The following is a 25,888-nucleotide window of genomic DNA, read 5'->3' on the forward strand; positions in this document are numbered from 1 at the left end:
CAAAATCTTGAAAATCAACGAAAAAAAAAAACAAAGCAAGTTTGATCAACTTTGTAGAGAGAAACCTGAGCATTACTAAATGCAACACCCCTAGTGTTAAAAGACTAAATAATGCCTAATATGAGCGTAGAAATCCCTTCTGCTCCATCATATATATAAGGCAGTTATTGTCAAGTATATCGGGCCTAACAATGTCTGAAATAGAGAGGTTGATATTGTCAATGCTATTGTTTCTAGGGCAACTTGCTCAGAGAGATTTAGCAAATGCAAGCTTGATATTCGAGCAACAAATCAAACTTATGTCCCTTGCTATGCTTTCCACAGTTTAGTTTTGCCTGTGGGTTAAAAACCCTCCCACGGCGAGGTGAGCCAGCACATTCCTCTATAACATCTCCCCTCCTTCACATGCTATAGAAACTATTGTGCTAAATGAGCAGATTTACTGTGCAGCAAATCTGGGCAAACGGCCCACAGGAAAGGCTGCTTGTTCGCCTCCAAACACCACAGACAAATTTCATCAGATGGAGGACACCGCCTGCATATCCAGCCACTCCAAATATCTGTGTTATAATACCATATCCTTTCCTTGCTTTGGTTTGTAGGTAGGATTTGAAAATGTGCGGGAAAAAGTACACGGGCGGGAGATTAAGATTCAAAATTGAAAATCAAACTTAACCATGGCAGTGACTATGATCTGGAGAGTTAGAAGAATGCAACAGAAAACTAAACGGAGAACAAAAAGTTAAGTGGGCCCACCATACGTCACCTAAGCTGTCAAAGGCTTAGTGTCTGGTGGTTAAGCCAGCCCTATTTTTAGATTCTATCTTTTAAATCCCTGGAAAGTTCTTTAGCCGTCCCTCTTTTAAATCATGTTTTTTCTTGTCACAATGCAACAAAATCTGTAAAAATGTGTCTAGGATGTAAGAAAAGAAGAAGAAATTATCTTATCAAGCTATTTTTTAAAATAGTCTCACCAAATCTGTGAAGTAAAGACAAAGATGAAGTGAAAGAACATCGATGTTCGCACAAAGAGAAAATATGATGTAATGACTGAGTTAAGGAGACAAATAGTTTCATAACAATCTATTTTCTACTCCTCCCATTGCATGCATAACAGTCTATTTTTTGCTCCTCCCATTGCATGCATAACAGTTAGAATAATAAGGGCCTTCTGTGAACCCATCCTTGATTTGAAAATCAGAGAAAAATTCTTTTATGACAGTTAAGATCAAATCAAACAAGAACATTCTAACATTTATTCTTATCCATCAAAACTTACGAGTTAAAATTATTATTAGGGCGTGTGCACAAATATGGTGGTCAGAAAAGTGGACACCACCCAAAAAAAACTTGGAAAAATAGGCAGCGTGTATGTGGTTTTAAAATTTAAAATTCCTGCGTACATGCTTAGGTTTGTTCTTCCCGAGCCTAGAAAAGGTAGCGCGTACGCGCTACTTTTAGGAAAATGAGTGCGTACGCGCTACGCATAGGAAAATTAGCACGTACGCACTGCTTATTGGAAAATGAGCACGTACACGCTAACAATCCAAATAAAACCACGTACGCGGTGCGTGGTAAAAAAAGTTTTTAAAAAAAACTGGGTCTCATTTACCCGTAAACCGCATTTTTTACTTCTTTTTTCTCCTATTTTCTCGTCTAAACCACGAACGGGGTGCTAAATTTATCCTCCAGGCTATGGATCAAGGTTAGTTTTTGTTTATTTTTGTCTTTCTTTCCGGTTTATGCAATTTGTTTTACATTTTGAATTTAATTTCATTAATTTTAATTAGGGTTTTTTCATTTTTTGTTTCAAAAACCAGATTCTTCTAATCCAAAACAAGAACAACCAAACACACCTCCTGAAAACCCACAAGAACAACCAAATGCACCTCCTAAAAACACACAAGAACAACCCCCAAGTCCTCCTTTTGACCGCACAGTTGAAACACAAGAAGAATTAATTAATCAGTTAGGACAAAATACATCTAAAATCAATAGACTGATTGCAAAATTGAAAATTTCTAAACTCGACCATCATCAATCCCTCGCCACTAGCCTATAAGCATTAGCTAGTGGTGCCACAACTGTTTCCACATAAATTACCAAATGGAGAAGCTTCAGGGATAGGTGTTGTCAATTCTATGCCAATGGGCTATCATACTATGGAGTAAAAAACAAATATATTTGTAAACATCAAATATGTGCCCTTTTTGTTGATCCCAAAACTAGTCAATCATTACCTCTTAATGCAAAGAGGTTTCCCATACATTGGTGTACCAATGCGCAGATGAAGAATCTTTTTTGGCAGAGGTGGTGGATGGTCTTTGATGATCCACCTTGTAATAATTATGAGGTGCCATTATTTTTTTTGACAAAAATATATTATGAGTTTGTGCTCAATGTGCGGCCAAACTATTTTGACATGAAAGAGTTTCATGGTAGAGGTGGTGGCTCTGCCCAAGATAGACTTGAAGCCCGTAGGCGATTAGCCGTGGAGAGTCGCCGCCCCCTAGCACCCAAACCCAAGGTGCATTAGGTTGTCCCATTAGAGCTGAAAGAGTCGATGGAGCTATAGACTCTTCAGGTGGCCACAACATTGACTGGTGCCATCATCCAGCATAGGACATCATTAGCATACCCTATTGTATTGGATGATGAGCTGTTAGAGGGCGATAGAGAGCCCATCGAGCATATGTGTGTCAGTTGCTCGGGGATATGCTCGGGGATAGATGATGCAGCTGGTGCAGATGGATGCTCATATCATCTATATGCACAATTTGCGGTTGTAGATGTCAGGCTCACACGGTTGAGGATGTCACGCTGACAGATGAGTTGATGGACATGGTGTTTACCCATGAGCCACATACATAGGTGTGTTGATTTGAATTCATAACATTTTATTTATCAGTCACTTTAAATTTGTAATTACATAGATGAATTTTCATTTATACATCGATTTAAATTGAGACAAATAATATGCATTTTGGGATGTAGCAGCGGTATCCCATACACCTCCCCTAGTTACCGTAGTTGCAACTTTGATGCTTGAGGTATAAATTTTGTAACATGTTAAAATAGAATAGTACACTTTGAATTAAAAAAAATACAAGATATACTAACTATCTTTAATGCTTGGTCCAATTTCTGGTTTGTAGGTGTTGACAGGGGACGAAATGTCCCAGATTGATGACATCACGCTGTCGGCGATCGATTTTGGCCTACAAGGCTATACGGTATCATATTTTGTACAACTCTTTTTATGTATTGTTTTGATGGAATATGCAAGTCATTTCATTTTAGATTTTTGAAATTATATTTAATTTATTATCTGTACTAATATCTCATGTTAATTTTTTATTTTTAGGGCTCGTCCGAAGAAAAAGAATATCTCGAAAATGCCAAAACATGTGAAGAAGGTAATTGAACACATTTTTAGTTGTACAATTGTTTGAAAATGTTGAAATCAAGTATTAGTTGGGGTTTGTAGATTGATTAGTGTTTTTTGTTTATTTTACATGTACATCGGCCATTGAGCTTTGTGGATATGTTGAATGCACCTGATTCGCCCACGAATCAAGAGAGGGCGGAGGTATGTATCTCTACTTTATTTTCTTGATTTCATGATTATATGCACGCATACACATGAACTTGTGATATATTATAATCTTATAATTTTTTCATACAGGAAATATCCATACCTATTTCGTCAATGGCGAACCCTCCTCCTTGCATTGGAGAAGCATATCAGGATCCGGTAAACTTTTGTTTGATATGTAAAATTAATGTTTTTAACCTTCAATACTTATCATTATATTAATTGTATTTAATCTTTGTACATTTTTTGTATAGGTAATAGCGACCGTTTCTACATCGACGGTGAGCCATCCTCAGTCCATTGGAGAAGCATCTGAGGCATAGGTACGTCATTGTTCTCTGTATTATAGCTTTTAAGTGTTTTTGATATATTTATGTTAGTAAATTGTATTAATTGTACATTTAATCTATAATAGAATCCTTCATGGTACAACCATAACGTGGATCCATTTAAGTATGTCTTCAAGAAAACTCCTAAGAGTGACAAGGAGAGGAGACCAAAGACATTAGCTCCTAGATCAGCCGATGAGGTAATCTATATTTCAATTGCAAAGGAATTAAAGTTAAATGCATAGTTATGTTGTTAATTGTGAACTATTTTCTACAAAAGAATTCTAACTTGGCTTTTGAATTGTGGTTTTGCAGCCATCTACAGAGCCGCGTACTGCGCCGAAGAGGCTTGATTTTGATGATCCACCACAAGTTTGAGATCATATAGTGTTAGTTTTGGTCATAGAATGACCAATACATGTAGATATATTCTACATTTTTATTGTATATTGATTTGGACATGACATATGCCACATTTTTGTAATACTTGTATTGATTTGGTAGACATGCCTTTTTTATATATATAAATATTGATATTCGATCCAATAAATGTGTAATGAGTTCATTATTTTGTATTCATTGTATTTTGTGGTTGTCCTTTTATAAATTTAAATGAATATTTGCATATGTAATCAACAATATGAATATAAACAACATAAATATATGATATAAAGCATTGCAATCGTGGAATATGATTTGATAAAATTTCTAAAATGTTGAATTAACCCTACAAAACTCCTTGTATAAAGTTCATTATTGTGTATTTGCTGTATTTGGTGGCTGCCTTTTTATAAATTTAAATGAATATTTGCATATGTAATTAACAATATGAATATAAAAAACAATATGTTTGGTGCGAGAGCACCCTCACGCTCGCAATGGTCAAATTATGTTCATCGTGTGCACAAACCAACATTGCAAGCGCGCCCGGGTGGGTAGGTTTACACTAGGCATGGCCTTGTCATGCATCCCAAAGCACCAGAACGTCGAGAGTCATACCCTACCTGTGCAATCTCTCAAGTGCCCTGATTCCAAAAAATTGTCAAAATTTGACGGACTGTTTCTTCCAATCCATGACACATACGGTCGATTTGTTTGTTCCAGTGGGGTTGCGTGAGGCTCCTTTAAAATTTTCTATCTCGGTTTTCGACGACTAGGAGCCATTTTCAATTAGTAGCATTTTTTCGCTTGCTCCAAAAACCGTCAGTTGCTTGCAAGAATGGCTAGAATTGATTCAGTTTGTCGTGTGCACAAACCGACGTCACGAGCGCATCTGGGTGGGAAGTTTTACGCTAGGCATGTCCCTATCATACATCCCAAAGCACTAGACCGTCGAGAGTCATACACTATCGGTGCGATCTCTCAAGTGCCCTAAGTCCAAAAAATTGTCAAAATTTGACGGACTGTTTCTTCCAATCCATGACACATACGGTCAATCTGTTTGTTCCACTGGGGTCACGTGAGGCTCCTTTAAAATGGCCTATCTCGGTTTTCGACAACTCGGAGCCATTTTCAATTAGTGGCATTTTTTCGCCTGCTCCAAAAACTATCAGTTGCTTGCAAGGAAAAATTGCAAGAATGGCTAGAATTGATTCGGTTCATCGTGTGCACAAACCGATGTCATGAACACGTTTGGGTGGGCAGGTTTACTCTAGGCATGGCTCTGTCGTGCATCCCAAAGCACCAGAACGTCGAGAGTCATACCCTACTGGTGCGATCTCTCAAGTGCCCTGAGTCCAAAAAATTGTCAAAATTTGACGGACTGTTTCTTCCAATCCATGACACATACGGTCGATCTGTTTATTCCAGTAGGGTCACGTGAGGCTCCTTTACAATGGCCTATCTCTGTTTTTGACGACTCGGAGCCATTTTCAATTAGTAGCATTTTTTTGCCTGTTCAAAAAACCATCAGTTGCTTGCAAGGAAAAGTTGCAAGAATGGATAGAATTGATTCGGTTCGTCGTGTGCACAAATCGACTTCGCGAGCGCGTCCGGGTGGGTAGGTTTACGCTAGGCATGGCCCTATCGTGCATCCCAAAGCACTAGAATGTCGAGAGTCATACCCTATCGGTGCGATCTCTCAAGTGCCCTGAGTCCAAAAAGTTGTCAAAATTTGATGGACTATTTCTTCCAATCCATGACACATACGGTCGATTTGTTTATTCTAGTGGGGTCGCGTGAGGATCCTTTACAATGATGTATCTTTGTTTTTGACAACTTGGAGCCATTTTCAATTAGTAGCATTTTTTCACTTGCTCCAAAAATCGTCAGTTGCTTGCAAGGAAAAGTTGCAAGAATGACTAGAATTGATTTGGTTCGTCGTGTGCACAAACCGACGTCGCGAGCACATATGGGTGGGCAGGTTTATGCTAGGCATGGCCCTTTCATGCATCCCAAAGCACTAGAACATCGAGAGTCATACCCTACTGGTGCGATCTCTCAAGTGCCCTAAGTCCAAAAAATTGTCAAAATTTGACGGACTGTTTCTTCCAATCCACGACACATACGGTCGATCTGTTTGTTCCAGTGGGGTCGCGTGAGGCTCCTTTACAATGGCCTATCTCGGTTTTCGACGACTCAGAGCCATTTTTTCAATTAGTAGAATTTTTTCGCCTGCTCCAAAAACTGTCAGTTGCTTGCAAGGAAAAGTTGCAAGATTGGCTAGAATTGATTCAGTTCATCATGAGTGCATCCGGGTGGGCAGGTTTATGCTAGGCATGGCCCTGTCGTGCATCCCAAAGCACTAGAACATCGAGAGTCATACCCTACCAACACAATGTAGAAGTTGCTTGACAACTTTTTTGACAATTTTTTTGACAACAATGACAATTTTTGCTCAAATTGTATCTAGTCTCAATCTATGACCCCTATGACCCGATAATGACTCAAATAATTATCCATGATTATACAAGAATAAAGAATGCTCATGATTGACCAGGGACACATCACATATACTCAAAACATAGTCACAAAACATTGACACACAAAATAGTCACAAAACATTGTCACATATTATTCAAAAAATTGCCTCTAAATATGGTCAAATCAGCTCTTGGCTATTTGATTATACAAAAAATTGTCTTACAAATCATCTCATGGGCTTTTATACAAAATTTGGCATTACAATATGTGCGATTCAGCTCATCACCATTTTAATATACAAAATTTGGCATGTACATATGTACAAATCAGCTCATTGCCACTTAACTATAAAAAACTATGCCCCTAAACATGTAAAAAACAGCTCATGGGCATTTATATATACAAAAACCGAATATAGAACAATTCGTCAATGATTTATACAAAATTCTCAAAATCATTCTACTCTGAACCATAGAATCAATCAAGTGAGCCTTCAGGATTGACTCTAACCCGTATTGTGTCAAGTATTGCGTCGTGGTCTGATTCATGAACTTTGCATAAAATCTTGTTATGAGGTCTACTACGATACTTCATCAAATGAATATTTGTTGCAACAACAAGGTTAGAGAAATGAAGAATATGTTTGTGTGTTTCAAAGTCCTCAAACAACCAAACATCATAATTCTTGATAGGGTATCTCTGAAGCCATGTTCCTGTCATGACAACAGACCCTATTGGGTACTCAATACCCTCTCCATCAATGATTGTGGTTGTCAATTTTCTTTTAGGCTCAACACAACGACACAAATAGTAATTTGTTCCTTCTTCATTGTTCTCTTCTGCAACAACTACATACACATGACCTGCATTTTATAAAGTGTTAATTAATACCAAAAATAAAGTATGAAGTACAACAAAATGAACCAAAAAGAATACTTGCAAAAAAATTAACTCAAAAAATCACCTGAATCCACTAGGTCAGATACATGGTCAAATTCCACTGATGTCTCCATCTGGCTCAATTGTAGTGCTTTGGTAATTTGATATGAATCAACGGGAACCAACGGTCTACAAGACCATTTGTCGACCCACTCTTATGATTCACATTCTTCCCACAAACAATACATGCATGAAGAGCAAAAACATGCCATCTGTCTCATGTAAATTACCAGTGAACTTGAATTTGAACTCATAAATGAGTGCATGTCACTCGATCCTGCAACTGTATAACAATCTAGATAATTCTCAATGTTAGATTCAGTGATCAACCAAAAATATCTATGAACCAATGACGTACCTAGATTACCTGGACCCATCATAGACTTACACCATCGCACAATTGTTTCTGCATCTACCAACTCAACACCACCTTCATACTTCAATTCTTCCCTAGCTAGGGCTCTTTTCACACATGCTCCAGCACCATCGTGCTCTCCCTTACCATGTCCAGCCTCAGTAAAATTCCAAAAATGTTGTACACCGCTTGTCACATGCATCCTTGTCAACCAATAAAACATCCTTGCATTCTTGAATTGTGCAGTGCAATTATCTAATCATATTAAGTGTTGGTTGTATCATATGTTCCTTTCCCTTAAACTATCATAGAAAACTTTAAAGCATCCTTGTACAAACTCTGATGAATGAGTGTGATCATCACTTATGTAGAAGTGATACTCTCTTACAACCTTTCTATCCTCCTCTGTGCTATCATTTGCATGCATGAATGCTATGTGTACAAAAATAGAAACTTGTGTAGAGTGATAATACATGGATTGCACTTCATTTTGAGGTTGTAGTCTATAATTTTCACCGAAATCAACGATAGAGACAATGGTGCCAAGAGGAAATGTGTCCTTACATAACTTGAATTGGTCATCTAACCATCAAGCTCTATGTGTATGCATTATGTAATCATAAACTAGTTTCTCTTGAAAGATTTTCATAAATTGAGCTACACACGTATCATTTTTCACTAGCTCACATCTCTTCAAATCTTTTCCATCTTTAACTCCATATGTGACTATCTTGTATTTTCCAAAAGAAACTAGTTTCATAACAATTTCATGTGTGCTCTCCAAATGTATGCATCTTGGTAAATGTTGCAAACCACCACATATAGGACAAGAACCTTCCAAACAAGGCATCTTATAATAAATGCAACCATCATGTCTATTACATAGCACACTTGAAATAAATTCTCTTGCCGACTTAGGAGGTGCTTGTATATTACATTCCTGCAAAACATCGTTAGTGTGCAAAGTAGAACAAATATGATGAAAAATATCATAATGCATGGAAAATTCAATATGCATTATACAACAACACGTGGTGCGTACATGATTAATCTTAATATAAAAAGGTTTTGCCATTTCAAAAAATCTTTGGGAAATTCTTATTTGAGGAAACTTTTGAAGGAATCTTTCATAAAATTTAGCTTGAGTCATATCCAAATAGTGTTTGGCATGTGGCTGACGGTTTCTAGATCCAATTCGTCTTCTAACAACATCTCTTTGGTTGGGCGATACTCTTGTGTTGTCATGCCAAAAATTTTCAATTAATGTTTTTAGTGCATCTACAACAACCTTGTCTTTGCATGGTAGTCTACCCGAAAATGCCCAAAGAGAATTATTGTTAGGTTCCTCTATTTGTTCTTGTCTCTTTAATGCTTTACTTAATGTTGTTCTACTAACGTTTAATGACTTACTTGTTTTGCTTATCAAACGATCTTTTTTTATTTTCTTGCTCATTATGGTTGATGTAATGACACGTCGAGTAGCATTATAATCTTTACTACGTTCTTTTGAACCAATAGATTGATATGCATCAAATAGAATTCTGACAATAGTTCTTTCACTGTTACTTTCGGATGATCTTAGGCCTAGAATTTTCATTGTCTCTCTAAAATTCAAATTTTTAATCATTTGAACAATTAATTGACATCTTGCGGTTTGATTTAAGTTTTTAAAATAGTTTTGCCATATTCTTTTAACCATTCTCCTACAAGTTCGTTCATTCATTTTATTGGGCATTGACTTCAATATATTCTCATCAATGTCAATTAGATACTTTGGTTTCCTATGAATGATTCTAGGAGGTGTTAACATCGATGCATTATGTACATTCAATTCATCAAGTAGAGAAGGTGTAATATGTTCATCATTTAATTGATTATTCAATGCGGTATCTTCTTCAATTGCATTAGGTTCAAATGGTAAATTATCAAATGTTTCTTCTTCAATTGCATTAGGTTCAAACGGTAAATTGTCAAATTTTTCTTCTTCAATTGCATTAGGTGCATTATATTCATTTGGTAAATTGAATTGAGATGTTGAGGTTGACATACCTTCTTCTCCCATTGTTCTTATGTCATGCAATTTCGTCATACACTGCCTTTGTCTTTCCTTTTGATCCTCTTGTTGTTCCATCGTTCCTCGCTTGTTCTTTCCCATGGTTGATATCGGTTGACCTAAATAGAATCATATTACATATATATGTAAAGAAAAGTTCAAAAATAAATAAATAACCATAAATATGCATCTTATCACTATTTTTTGGAATCAAACTATTAAACAGTCACAATTCAATCATTTGAAACCATGCAAAAACAAAAAATTAATAAAAACAACAATTCAATCATTTGAAATCATGCAAAAACAAAAAATTCACTTACTTTTATGTATACAACAGTGATAGAAGTGTAGACATAGTTCCAGTGGGCCCTTCAATGACCTCAAAAACTTCTTTTGAGGCTGTTGAGGCTCTTGGGAAACTAAAACTATGTCTATAAACCACATACACACGGTTAGACCATAAAATGTTGACAAGCCCAACGGTATTCTTTTTTGCCATTCTGGGCTGATAAGTTGCGCGTACGCGCTTATGAGTAATAAGTACCACATACGCGCTACTAATCATTAAAAAAGTTATGGCAGGGCAGGGAACTAATAGCTTCAGTACCTAGTACACTCTCTTGAGAGAGGTAGAGGGAGGGAGACAGACAGAGATAGAGAGAGAGAAGAGGGGGGAAGGGAGAGAGAGGGAGAGAGGGAAGGAGGGAGAGGGAGATAGAGAGAGAGAAGAGGGGGGTAGGAGAGAGAGAGAGAGAGAGAGAGAGAGAGAGAGAGAGAGAAGAGGGGGGGTGGGAGAGGGAGAGAGGGAAGGAGGGATAGAGGGAGAGAAGAGGAGGGAAGGGAGGGAGAGGGAGGGAGAGGGGAGAGGAGGAGAGGGGAGATGGAGGGAGAGGAGAGGGGAGAGGAAGAGAAGAGGGGGGAGGGAAGGTAGAGAGAGAGAGAGAGAGAGAGAGAGAGAAGGAAGGAGGGAGAGGGAGAGAGGGAGAGAGGGAGAGAAGAGGGGGGAAGGGAGGGAGAGGGAGGGAGAGGAGAGGGGAGAGGGAGAGAGAGGGAGAGGAGAGGGGAGAAGGAGAGAGAGAGAGAGGGAGAGAGAGAGAGATAATAGGATAAGTAGAGGGGGAGGGAGAGAGAGAGGGAGAGGAGAGGGATGGAGAGGAGAGGGGAGAGGGAGAGAGAGGGAGAGGAGAGGGGGGAGAGAGAGGGAGAGGAGAGGGGGAGAGAGAGAGAGAGAGAGAGAGAGAGAGAGAGAGAGAGAGAGAGAAGAGGTAGAGGGAGGGAAGGTAGAGAGAGAGAGAGAGAGAGAGAGAGAGAGAGAGAGAGAAGAAGGGCTATGGAGGAAGGGAGAGGGAGAGAGGGAGAGAAGAGGGGGGAAGGGAGAGAGAGGAGAGGGAGAGGGAGAGAGGGAGAGAGAGAGAGAGAGAGAGAGAGAGAGAGAGAGAGAGAGAGAGAGAGAGAAGAGGGGGGGTGGGAGAGGGAGAGAGGGGGGGTGGGAGAGGGAGAGAGAGGGAGAGAGGGAGAGAAGAGGGGGGAAGGGAGGTAGAGGGAGGGAGAGGGGAGAGGGGAGGGGGAGAGAAGAGGGGGGAGGCAAGGTAGAGAGAGAGAGAGAGAGAGAGAGAGAGAGAGATGAGGGAAGGTAGAGAGAGGCAGAGAGGTAGAGGGAGGGAGAGGGAGAGAGGGAGAGGGAGAGAGAGGGAGAGTAGGGTGGAGGGAAAGAGGAGGGGTCTTAAGGGGTCACAAGATACCATATGACCTCTTAGGAAACAATACAACCTCTAATGACACCTAAGGGGTCATATGGTGGGCTAATAAAATGATATATTAAATTTAAAGTTATGAATAGAAGATCATACAATGAGACTCCAAGCGAACAAACAATGAGGATTCACCAAAAAGAAAGTGTAAGAGCTTGACCTAACCCTAAGAGTACTTCCTAAGTTCTAAAACATATGATGCTATTAAATTTGCAAGGTTATAAGACTAATCTCGATTGTGACTATAGGAATTACACACTTGATTTCTTTCATGGGTATGTACCGTTCGAAGCTGTTTGACAAGTGATGATCATCATATACTACCACTACCATGCATAAAACAAACTTCAATTTCTTTAGGTGACAGGTGTTGTGTAACAACATGGGAACTCTCGCATACCCACCACTATCATTCTACAGGACATCATTTGTGTTACTCTCCCTCTTTCTCTTCCTACCTGTTGTTTTCTTCTGAAAAACATACTACAGGTACTCTGACTCATCATGTTGCTTTGTTGATACTATTTTCCACATCTACTCTGCTCATTAAAAACACATTCGAGAAGAATATTGCTACAGGTTTCCTTGTTTGTCATGGTAATACACCCGTGGTTCAATTTCAAACCCTATTCCTCCTATTCAATATACACACAAAAATCCATCAGTCAATTTTTTTAGGAGAGGATACATGATAAAAATCAAAGAGGAAGTTGTAGACAAGAAATAAATTCACTTACTTCTATAGAAGTGCAGACACAGTTGTAGTGGGGTATGGAGGGAGAGAAGAAGAGAAAGAGGGATGGGGTATGGAGAGAGAGAGAGAGAGAGAGAGAGAGAGACCTTGTATGCATTTGAGAGGGAGAGATGATACACTTACATGTGTATATATATGTTTAATATATTACATATATACATATATTATATGTATATAAACATATTATATACACAATGTCATATTATACACATATTATATATTACATATATTATATGTATATACACATATTATACATAGAATATCATACTATACAATAGCGCATACACACTGTTTATAGTAAAAGTAGCGCATACGTGCTTATTACATTATAAGAACCCCGTACGCGCTTTTTAAACCATAAGTACTCAGTATGCGCTTTTGACTATTTAGGCTTGGAAATAGGCCTAGATGACAAAGCTACAAATTGGAAGTTTGATTTCCCTCCATTTCTCTCATTTTTGACATGTTTTATTTTATCAACTTGGTTTATCGACTTTGTCATCATAAGGTTTACACTTCATAAAGTGGGTATTTCTAAAATTGCCACCATATTTTCACCCATCTTCTGAGCTTTCTAACCATATAATTTATTTTCAATTTGAACAACAATAACATATTATTATTGAATTTCTTTTACTAGTGTCTCCATATTTCTCACAGACATAGGTGCACCATTTTTTGAATAACTTTTGATATACTTCTCCAATTTTAAAAAACTTTATATATTATTGTAGTTCACTTGATTCTTTACAATTTTAATTTTTTTTTTTTGTATTTTCGATTTGTTTAGTGCAACTTATGCTTCGCGCACGAATAGGTACCGAATTTTCAGGATGTACTCGATTGGAAAAAAAAATAAAAATACTCAACAAAAAATTACAAAAAAATACACATCGTCTAGTGCTCACTCTTAAATATCTTTCTGCCAAAGTATTTGTCAAAATACTAAATCTAACTATGACTTTTTTGATGTGCACGTCAGACACTATGTTATGTTTTTCAGAAAAAAAATAGGGTCAGTTTTTCGTGCGCGAAGGATTTGACCCCCTTAATCTTATCCAATTTTGAAAAAGTTTAGTAGTTTGGAAACTATATTCAGAGTAATACAATATTTGTTCTTTGATTATCTTCATATCTTGAGTGGATGACTTTCAAATTTTTCCTCCAAGTTCAGGTTCACCTGATTTCAAAAAAAAAGTGTCCACTTATACCCCCGTTTTTTACCACCATCTTTGTGCGCTTACCCATTATACTTACAAACTCGTTCTTTAAAACATTAATTATTTGATTAATAATCTATACAAGTCTTCAGCCATTAGGAAAAACCACTTGGAAAAATTTAGGATCAAATCACAAGGCCACTCAATGACGTTGTGATTTTAGTGGAGAGTAAAATGTATTTTAGTTCAAAATGTCATGTTATATGCCTTCATTCTTTTCTCAAAATGTATACATACTGGTAAAATAGAAAATATAATGAAAGGAGAATTTCATTTTGAATTTGTTTGGGAATGTTTGTATTTTGTTTTAACAAAATAAACATAAAACAAAAAAACAAATCTAGAATTTTCTTCAATGAAAACCTCTCCAAGAAATCTTGTTAGTATCAAAATTCCCTCTGAGAGTTCTTTATGAGTCTAGCAACCATGTGCATTGTAGATGACATTAGACATTTGATCTAAGGGAGTTAAGATAAGTTATATCAGAATATTCTCTTGAATTTAGAAGAATTTAAAAAAATGATAATTTTAAATGAATAACAAGTAATGGTCATTAGAATATTTGCTCAAATAGTTGAAAGTTAAAAAGTATTTATTGAATTTTGTTGTAAAATGGATATTTATTTTTATTGATAATAACTATAAATAGATAATAAATATTTTGGTGGATTGTTTAATTTATATTTTGCTTAGTTTTAATAAATTAAATAATAGTACCTTTATAACTTCAGTAATTTAGTTTTAATAAATTCCTTAAATTCATGTAAGTATATATTTTTTATTTCTATTAGTTTTATCCATCAACTTAGATTTTACATTTTACAGAATGTTTTAGAGTTTAATAGAAGTTGGATATGTAAGTTTGATTTAAAAAAAAATGATTTATAGTAGTATAATGTCTTAAAATAATAATAGAAATGTTACATTTAATATCTAAAAGTATAATTAGTGGTTGTTAAATTATCTCATATTCATTTCCTCCAATTCTTGTGTGCTTTAATTAATATCCGAAGTATAAAGTATATCTTACTATCGACGTTGTTGGCATATGCACACTCCAATGAGACATTGTAGGTGACTGAAGGTTTTGTCATTGATGGCAACCTTACAATCCTATAGCACCGGCAAGGCATTATACCGGCAAGGCATTACACCAGCAAGATAGTTCACTAGCATCAACGATCACACTCTACACCGGCACTCAGGACACTGGCACCGACACAGAGAAAAGAAGTATACCGACACAAAGGCCGACGGGATTTTGTTATATTATATTTTGTTTATTATTGTAAAAACTTTGTAAGCCAACTTGGCATGTTGTAAAATGACACATATATAAAAGAGATCATTGTAGACATTTTGTAAGAAAGAAGAAGAAAGTGATGTAAGTGAAATATTAAGGCAGACCTATTACGCAAAATATAGGTTAAAGGGTTTATGTAAGAAGCAGAGAAGCAACCGGTACTGAATCAGGCATTATAGATGCTATTGTAAAGCAGTACAAGTTATTGGATTTGTATAATCCACATTGTAAGTCAGTGAGACTTCCCATTGAGCAGTGAGCTCTAGGCAGTTGGCCTTCCTGCATGTGTAGGTGGTGCAGGAGAACCCTTCAAAGGGCTCCCACCATTTGTTTTGTTTGTGTTCTTGCTTCTTCATGAAGCCATTGTAAATAAAATAAAGAGCCATGTGCTCATTGGTCCTAGTTAGGGTCCTAGTTGAGGTCTTAGGGTCATGAGTCAAAATTGAGGATTTCTTGGAAATAGAGGGTGTGTGTGCCTTTGAGGTGTTTAGGGGTCCTTCTTAGCATGTTGGTGTCCTTAGGTTTTCCCAATGTGGGTCTAGGAGTCAAGAAAAACAACATTGAGAAAGTTGCTCAAAAGTTGCAAAAGTTGCATGACAACTTTTAAAAGTTATCAAACAACTTTTCCACCTAGAGGTCAAAATATTTAGGTTAGCATGGACAACCCTAATATGGGCACACAGACCAAGGAGAGGGTAGTATAAGTAATTGCAAACCCTAAGTTAATGGGTTGGATGTCAGAAATTGTACGGCCCAAGCAAAGTGACCTAACTGAGACTGAGTTTTTATTGCCAGTCGGCACAAATGGAGTAAAGAAAGGTCATTAATGGATTGATTTGCATGAAAAACCATGTGGAGTGTCTTGTATGGTGTATTTACTTTCATTGTGAGAAATTAGATTAGGTTTTTATTTGTACGTGAGGTGTGTTTGTAAATATTTTGTAAATTGTCTTCTCACTATCCAGTTTTGGACTGGTTTGTGCAAATGGAATCATAACTCCATTCCCCATTGTGGAACCACCATGAAACTATGGGGAATGAGAGTCTAGACCCTGTACTATACTTCACAGAAAGAAAGGCCCTTGAAAATGCAGGGAGGCCATCAAAAGACCCAATCCTAGGTGAGACTGAATAGTGCCCGGCTAGGAAGGGTTAAGTTGCAGGGGTCTTGGAGAGCAAGGAAGGTCAGAGGAGGAGGCACCCTTTGGAGGAGTTGCAGAGGGGTGAGTGAAGCACCATTGGTGTGAAGGAGGAGCTTCCACCAATCCAAAAAAGGTGGCAAGAGCATCAAAATCTACACTGTGACCCCGGCAGGCCTAAAAACCCTCCCAAAAACCCTTAAAAACTTTAAAATCCACCTAGGGCAATGTACGAACACTTGGAGGCCTAAAAACTAGAAAATCCTTGAGTCCTTGCCAAATTAATAGTAGTTCTTTTGGGAAGTTTCACAAACAAGTGCATCATTTGTGAGAGGGAGCCCTAAAGGACCGGGTAGGAGGCCTAATTGGTCATAATCCTTGTAGCCCTATTGAGTAGGCAAAATACAAAATAGTGAAATCGGTAAGGGGTTGGAAGCTTGAAACCTCTTGGGGACACATGAATGGGTGGAAAAACCATGAATTAGACCTAACTTAACCTTGCTAAGACCTAGGAAGGTGTGGAACAAGCCTAGCCCTTATTTGCCTAAGTAAGGGTTTCTTGAATCTCATGAGTAGGTGAGACCTTAGGAGTAGTTTTTCAACTTGTTGGTGGGTGGATTGGGCAAGGTCAGGGGATTCCACAAGAAGGGGAAGCCTAGAGACCATAGGGTGAGGTTAGAACACCTGGTGATCCAAGGAAAGGATCCAAGAGCATAGACTAGGCTAGTCTATCCCAAACCCCAACCCATCAACAGGCCCCTCTTGTAAGTAATATTCTCTTATTGGCCAATAAGTGGATATTGTGGGTCACAAATCCCACTGAGGTTTTTCCCACACTGGGTTTCCTCATTAAATCCTTGTGTCATGGTGTGCTTTTCATGTGGATGTTTTTAATTTTGCTTATTGCATTATTTCTTGCATACCGGTACACTGTTATAATATGTTCTGCATGTTTTAAGATAAGAAATTTTGTACACTGGTTAGATACTAATTCACCCCCCCCACCTCTCAGTATCTATGGGAATCCTAACAATTGGTATCAGAGCTTGGTCCTCTATTTTTAGAAGCCTAACAGCTTGAGGAAGATCTTGACACCGGTAAAGATGGAAAATCTGATGAAGCAACTTGAAGGAGCTCTCTTAGACTATGATGCAGAAAAATTGAAAAATATCAAACTAGTAGATGATCTAAAGGCAGCTCATGATATCATTTAGGCACTTCAAGAAAATATTACTATTACAAGAAATAAGAGAAGAGAACTTTGTGAAAAGATGAAAAATGAGAATGATGAAAAGGAATCACTTAATGATCAGATAAGCAAGCTGAAACAAGAGAACATGACAACAACGAATGAGATGCAGGATATGAATATGAGATTTTGTAAAGAAATTGAGGATAGGAAGAAGAATGAAGAAGAATGCAGAAGAATTGACCAGAAGACTAAGTGATGCAGCAAATGAGAACACAAGACTTAGCTATGAAAATGACATGTTGAAGACAGATCTGATGCACACTCAGAATGGCTCCAATGAACTGATGAGACAGAAAGAGGTCTTAGAAAGAGAACTAGAAACTGCAAATCAACATAAAGAAAAATTCAAGAAAAGCTCAGAGGAACTTGGCACCTTGCTGAAGAATCAAAAACCTAAAGGTGACACTTCTGGAATTGGCTTTGAAGTTGGTGAAAGCTCCGATACTGCAAATACTCAGGATCACAACAAACTGGTAAGACAACCTAATGCTTATAAATTCAATGGAAAATGCTTTAACTGTAATAAGTATGGTCATAGAGAAAATGAATGTAGATCTAGAAATTATCAGAATATCAACACACCCACCGATCAATGTTCAAAATGCAACAAAGTTGGTCACAACTCTGAAAATTGCAGAATGAATGTGAAGTGTTATGTTTGTGGAAAATTTGGATATTCATCTAATCAATGCAGAACACAAACCGACATAGGTTATGGGAAAGCTATTCAGAAGAATAATGTAACTTGTTATGCATGTAACAAGATTGGGCATATTGCAAAATTATGTAGAAGTAAAGGATCACCGGTAGACAACAAAAGTTCTAGCTTGAAAGGTAAAGAAAAAGTTGAAGAGGTTAAGCAAGAATTCTTAAAACAATGGATTAGAAAAGGTGATCTAAATATTGGGAATACTCCTCCACTGGTGGAACCAGTCAATGGTTCACTGGCAGGACAGAGTGATGCTTCACCGATAGGACAGAGTAGTGCTCCACTGGTAGCAAGTTCTTCATTGAATTGAAGAATATTTCCTTGAGGGTTTTGGCAATCTAATGACACATGTACTATTATTCCCTCGGTTAGAGATGAGAAGTTGGAAATTACTTTATTACCGGCAGACAATGTTAAGTGAATACTTAACCGACATGCATTTAATGTGGTAGATGGCAAAAAGACACTATAAATTTAAGGTTTTGGCTCCATTTCATTTAACCGAGATTTCAAACCTACGAAGAGCGCGAAGATTTTGAGCTAAGGCATTTCGAGCAAGAGGCAAGAACACTTCAAGCAATCATCCATCCTAAAGGTAGTAAAAGGTATTTATCATCATGGCATCCACCTCTGCAATTGAATATATATCAAACCCTATTGTTGTTGAAGTTATAAAAAGACCTGGGCCCGTATTTCAATTAGTTCTCAAAGTAGAAAAGAAAGATGATACCTTAGGTGCTTTTTCTCAAATTCCTAAGGGAGTTGTTTATGCTGAAGACCCCAGAATTTACATTCATTGTAACATTGAGGAACTAGGAGATGAAGAGATTAAAACCATGTTTAAAACTGTCATATGTGATGAATCCAACAATGTAAAAGATGAACATAAGATCATTGAAACCCTAGGATTTACAGAGATCCTTAGCATTCCCGAATTACCCAAGGATGAGATTAGGATAGTCTTAAGCAGGGTACATGGTGAATTTTTTTGGTTAGATGCAATTCACAAAATCACCAAGGAAGCTGTGAAAGCTATCACAGGGTTACCGACCACCGGTAAAAGGCCAGACAAAACTAAGAAGGTTTCCAATGACCTAGTTACTTAGTTAACTAGTGCCACATCCAATAGAAGGTCCTTAAGAGTCAATGATGTAAAAGATACTATGTAAGATTTATCAGCATGATATTAGGATATAAAGCTACTCATGCAAATAGACTCAATTCAGTTTCAAGTTTATGCATTAAGAGTGCTTATGATATGGTCACGGATAATGCAAATATTGATGTATGTGAGTGGTTGAAGGATGAATTAATTGACAACTTAGGCAAGATTAAGAAGGACAAGAAAGGAACTTTTAAATTTGGAAATCTATTAGTATGTCTGATGCTACATATAACCAAACAGGTTCCCGGTATAGGCTACAAAGAACTTGGATATGATATACCGGTAGGTAAACAGCTAACAAAACTATTCAATAATATGGGAGAAGATAAGGAAAATAATATCCATGATTTCTTTCAAGCACTAAAGGCCAAAATGAAGAAAAGAATCAGATTATCACAAAAGATTGTTGACAAATATAAGGATGAAATATGCTTTGTAATCAAGAAGGATGAGATCTGGATGGAAGCAGTTATCCCTAGGATAATCTGGGTAATAGAGATGGGCTACGAAATAGATGATCATATAATTGAAACTTATGCTAAAGCACTTCTGGAAGCCCCTAAAGAACCTAAGGAAGAAGTATTTGGTAGTGCAGAAACTATTGAAAGCCAAATACAATCTAAGAAAAGAGTGAAAAAGGTTGAGGCAGTTGTAAGAAAAGGTTCTAGGCAAGCAAAGGAGATCAAGGTTAGAGTAATGGACCAAATCGGTATAATAGAGGATGAGTTAGCAGCTCCACAACTTGAAACTCACCTATCACTGGTAGGTACTTCTTCCGAGAGTGACATGCCTGCAACTTTCAAAAGAGTTGTAAGGAAAAGAGATCCCTCACCGGCAACCACACCCTCACCTAGGAGGACAAGACAAAAACAACAAGCAGTGAGATCTCCGGTAAGAAAGGCTACACCAAAGAAGAAAAAGCTGACACCCAAGAAGAAGAAGAGGACAAATAAGGACTTGGCCCCTCTTGACATATTATTGAATGAAATTACAGAGGAAGGGAAATTGAAGAATATAGAGAAACTATACGACACTCTAACAACTGATGAAAAATAACAAGTAGAAAACAGTGTTATATTGCATATGGATATATATAAGAAATTTTTGATGGAAGTAGTAGATGAAGTACCAGATGAACTATTTAAGAGACTAGAAGCAAGGAGACAAGCAGTAGTAGAAATTGACAACAAAATAAAGATAGAAAAGCTACTTGTTGTATACTCGATGAATTCACCCAAAGAAATTGATGACTTAATTGTTGAAGCCAACTGGTCAGTATTTTCTACTGCACACCGGCACATTGCTTTAATGGTTGGAAGAGTTAATGAGGTGACTAAGGAGACAAAAAATGCATGGGACATTTTCCTAGTGGAAAAAGAAAAACAAGAAGATTATTTGAGCCACAAACCTATAAAGGTATATCAGAAAGAAAGAGATAAGGGTAAAGGTAAAGTTGGTGGACCACCTAGTATCAAGGTTAAAGACAACTTACCCCCACCTCCTTTTATTACTCCACCGGTAAAAACAACAACCATAAAAGATCAACTGGTAGTTGAAAGTATGGATGTAGAGGATGTCAATCCTAATCCCAAAGTCTTATATATAGTGGATGTTGATACTCAAAAGATCAACATTGTGGTAGACAAAGATACAACTGATAAGACTGACATGGCTAGTGAGCCTCCGGTAGCTGAGCAAACTGATAACACACAGGAGAAACCGATAGATGACAAAGAGAAAAAGGTATAAACTCAGACTCAGACTAAGACAATGCAACAAATAGAGAAACAAATAGAGCAAAAGACTCCTGAATAGGAACAGCAATAGAAACAGGAACAGGTTCATAAGGAAACAGTGCCACCAGCAACTGGAAAAGTAGAAAAACCATTGCTTAAGGAAATGCAAACACAAACAGACCTACCAGAGGTCAATACAAGCTTGGTTACTTCCACTGGCAGTACTCAGAATGTAGGTTCATCATCAAGCTACAAATCAACCAATGTGACTAAAGTACTATTAGATTCAATTAAAAAGATAACAGACTGTAGCTCACAAGCTTATAAGGCAATAGATGACACACTACCAATTTTGAAGGTAATTGCTCCTAATTGTAATATAGACAATATAGATTCTTTAGGACAACTTGATACCTTGTGTAAATATATCACAAAGAACATTAAGAAAATAAAGGAAGAGACATTGAAGGACAAATTGGAAATTGAAAAGCAAAAATTCTTTGATGAGCAGATAAAGAAGTATACCAAGGATTTTGACATACTTCTACCGGAATTGTGTAATTTATTGAAAGAGTACAAAACTCTGTACAAAGACACCTATAAAGACAAACTTTTTGACTGTAGATATAGATAAGAAGATGAGCAAGGTATAGGATGAAATCAATAAAGTTGCAGATAATTTTGTTAACTCACCTGATACATATTCAGGTTTTTGAATAGAAGATAACAAATTTTGAGGAAGAATTACTTAAATTGGAAAGAGAAAAAGAGAGAATAGTGAATAAGGCAAAGCATCTAAGATTAAAACTGAGTCCAAGATTGGACTATCTGGCATCATTGCGGAAGGAAATATTTGAGGCACTGATACAGGGACAAAAAACACCGGTAGAGCATTTGCAGCTTCTCACCGTACAGTTAAAAGAACAGAGACAGAAATAAGAGATAGTAAAAAGTTTAGGGAGAGTATAAACTCGATTTTGGCAGATCTATTTCAAATTGTAACTACCCAGTTACAAGGTTGAAACTAGAAACTCTACTGACATCTTGACAACCTTTGTCATTGATGCCAAAGGGGGAGTAGTGGGATGAGAAAAATCAAATATCACAGGAATCATATGCTCAGGGGGAGCACACATTTTTGGTAACATTTTTTGGACCTCACATTTTTGGATACACTTTTGAAATTTCTCATGAATGTTGCCATCAATGCCAAAGGGGGAGATTGTTGGCATATGCAGACTCCAATGAGACATTGTAGGTGATTGAAGGTTTTGTCATTGATGGCAACCTTACAATCCTATGGCACCGGTAAGGCATTATACCGGCAAGGCATTACACCAACAAGATAGTTCACTAGCATCAATGATCATACTCTACACCGACACTCAGGACACCGGCACCGACACAAAGAAAAGAAGTATACTGGCACATAGGCCGACAGGATTTTATTATATTATATTTTGTTTATTATTGTTAAAACTTTGTAAGCCGACTTGACATGTTGTAAAATGACTCTTATATATAAAAGAGATCATTGTAGACATTTTGTAAGAAAGAAGAAGAAAGTGATGTAAGCGAAATATTAAGGCAGACCTATTATGCGAAATATAGGTTAAAGGGTTTATGTAAGAAGCAGAGCAACAACTGGTACTGAATCAGGCATTATAGATGATATTGTAAAGTAGTACAAGTTATTGGATTTGTATAATCCATATTGTAAGTCACTGAGACTTCCCATTGAGTAGTGAGCTCTAGGCAGTTGGCCTTCCTGCATGTGCAGGCCCCTCTTGTAAGTAATATTCTCTTTTTGGCCAGTAAGTGGATATTGTGGGTCACAAATCCCATTGAGGTTTTTCCCACACCGGGTTTCCTCGTTAAATCCTTGTGTCATGGTGTGCTTTTCATGTGGATGTTTTTAATTCTGCTTATTGCATTATTTCTTGCATACCGGTACACTATTATAATATGTTCTGCATGTTTTAAGATAAGAAATTTTGTACACCAGCTAGATACTTATTCACACCCCCTCTCAGTATTTGTGGGAATCCTAACAGACGTAACCATTGCACCTTGTTTAGTGCGAGTGCTAGTAACTATTTCATTATCCCATATATTTCAACCCTATGACTTAGATTAATCATTTGCATATTGACTATCTATTTGCTTGAGGTTTCATCTGTTAAAAGAGATTTGATAGGACTGTACACTCACTTCAAAACTTAAATTTTGTGTTTCCTTATTGGGTAATCACTCAAAATTTCAATGTTTCTTACTATGACATACAAACATTAAACTATTTTGACTTGTAAATGCCATTAGATAATGTTGTTGTATCTTACCATAATGTTCTTTTGACTTTAATGAGCCATTACATAATGTCAGTGAACCTTAATATATGTTGAATTTCATTCATAAATATTTCTTTGAGTGTGATCAATGATCATAGGATGGTGCTTCCTATTCTTTCTTTTGTTCACTTTGTGAAAGATGCATATTTTTGCATTGTATATTGATTTGTAAGATCCCAGGGATGCAATTTAGACAATATGAACTTAATCATGGCCTTCCTAGTATTGAATTCATTATATTTGAGCATCTCATTTGCTAGGCACATTGACACATTCAATGCCTAACATGTTGATAGTTTTTGTAACTTTCCTTCTCCTTGGTTGTCTGAGTTAGATATGAACTTATGTACTTGTTTATGACCCATTGATAACAAGTGTTCCTAAGATCAAAGTTCATGTAAAAAAGTTTTTTCTAAGGTTATATTACACAACAAATTTTGGTTTATTTTGTAGTGAAATGTTTCATGCTAAGAAATATATTTATATGCATTTCAAATGAATATTACTCTCACCCTAAGAAAGCTTCTAATATTGGACACAATTATTTGTTTGCTTTTACAAATGTATTTACTTTTGAAAAGTGAACAATACAAAATAAGTGTTCCTAGACATCTGCCCACTGATTTGTAGCAATTGTAAAATTCAAGAAAAATTCATTAGTAATATGACATCATTTAATGGTTAACTATACATATTACAAGGGTTTACCATGTTATGGTGAGAGAATGGTACTTTTTAGATGCAACAAACATCTAAATTTTGAAATCTTAAAGTAGAAATCATAGGAACATTATAGAACTTTGCAGACAAAATTTACAGTTAGGGAAATCTTCATTAAACTGGACAAAACCTACACTCCCTTGCACACCCTTGGGTCAAAACCAGGCCTGGTTTCTAATATAGGACCATCTTCAGGAAAAGATAAACCACTTCCCAATGCACTTCCACTGCCATAATTAGGCTTGCCAAAACAATCCAACAACCAAAACTAGAACCCTATCACAAGTTATGAAAAATGAGATTATACTAATTATGATTGCAACATATTAGACAATGTCTGAATATTAGCATGCAATGTTCCATGACCATTGGGGAAGGGGTGATGGGGGACAAAGGGCCTAAGTTTGGGGATGGCAGGGGGACATATCTATGTATGGAGACATAAGAGGATCATCCCTTATTGCACAAAATCATGTTTAATAATTATGGAAATATCAATTTTAAAGATAAAGGATTCATCATGTCCTCAACTAACTAGTCATATTACTATTATACATGTTCCCTTATCATTGGCGAACATAAGCTTCATTTTGATAGTAAGTTTTGTTTGTTTATGATTGAAGGTAAACATTTCTTTCCTACACAAATTTTCTTACCCTTGAGATATCTTTTTCATTATGACATTATTATAACTAAATAAAACATTGAAGTTTTATCATAAAGATTTTAAAACCTCATTCAAGACTTCTCTCTTTTTTTTTATTCTATTACATACTAAATTTTAGATATTGTAAATAACTTAGGTGAATAACCCCTTGCACCCATACATCTATGTTGAATAGGGTTTACACAGTTTTGATCAATATATTCTGCTCACTATATTACTGATAATTTCCTCTAAATCTATAGCGCAACTAGACTATAAAATCTATATTTAGAAGTATTGATGAAGTTGTTGCCAAAATAAAGACAAGCCTTGAAACAGATACCATTAAGAGCTCACCAATACAAAATACATCAATTTCCTATCATAAAAGGTTTATTTAACAAAATATATCTTGCTGAAAGGAGTATTATCTTGTACTGTTAACTATGATATGACAGTGAACATTATAAGTAGTTTTCAAACATAAACTATTAATAGAACCAACGTATCAGATACTAAAAAACATAAAATGACAAATAAATCATTAACAACTGAATTCTAAGGATGACAGTGCTTAATTTACCTGGTTAGATTGGAAAATAGCGAATTATTCCTATTCATGATCATAGGGTCTCTGTGAGGACTGGGTTAGTTCAAGTAGACCATGCCATGGGTTATTTATGAAGGCCTTTGGATATGGAATATATTAGGATAAGTGTTATGGTATGGGCTTAAGTGTTAAAGACAAATATTCACCCAAGCGCAAGCCTTTCACAACTTCATGGAAAGCAAGTATTTACAATGGAAGGGGTTTGCTTGATACAAACCATGGAAGTAATTACTGACAACAAAGATGGTGATCCAATTAATTAGCGAGTATATTAGTGGTTGAATGCATTGTTTGTGTATATACATACACATCAAGAATGGCACCAGGTAAGGCAAATTTGTCATCAAGTGGCTTTCTATCTATATGTTGAGTCTTATTGAGAGGGTAAGGCATGATTAG

General features: G+C 36.7%; 1 pseudogene; it reads left to right on the forward strand.

Annotated features, from left to right (window-relative positions):
- Nucleotides 1-429: 429 nt before the first annotated feature.
- The window catches only part of LOC131056621 (DNA topoisomerase 1 alpha-like), a 66,583-nt pseudogene continuing 41,124 nt past the window's right edge, over nucleotides 430-25,888 (forward strand).

This window comes from Cryptomeria japonica, chromosome 5, assembly GCF_030272615.1.
Source record: "Cryptomeria japonica chromosome 5, Sugi_1.0, whole genome shotgun sequence".
NCBI classification, from domain to species: Eukaryota; Viridiplantae; Streptophyta; class Pinopsida; order Cupressales; family Cupressaceae; genus Cryptomeria; species Cryptomeria japonica.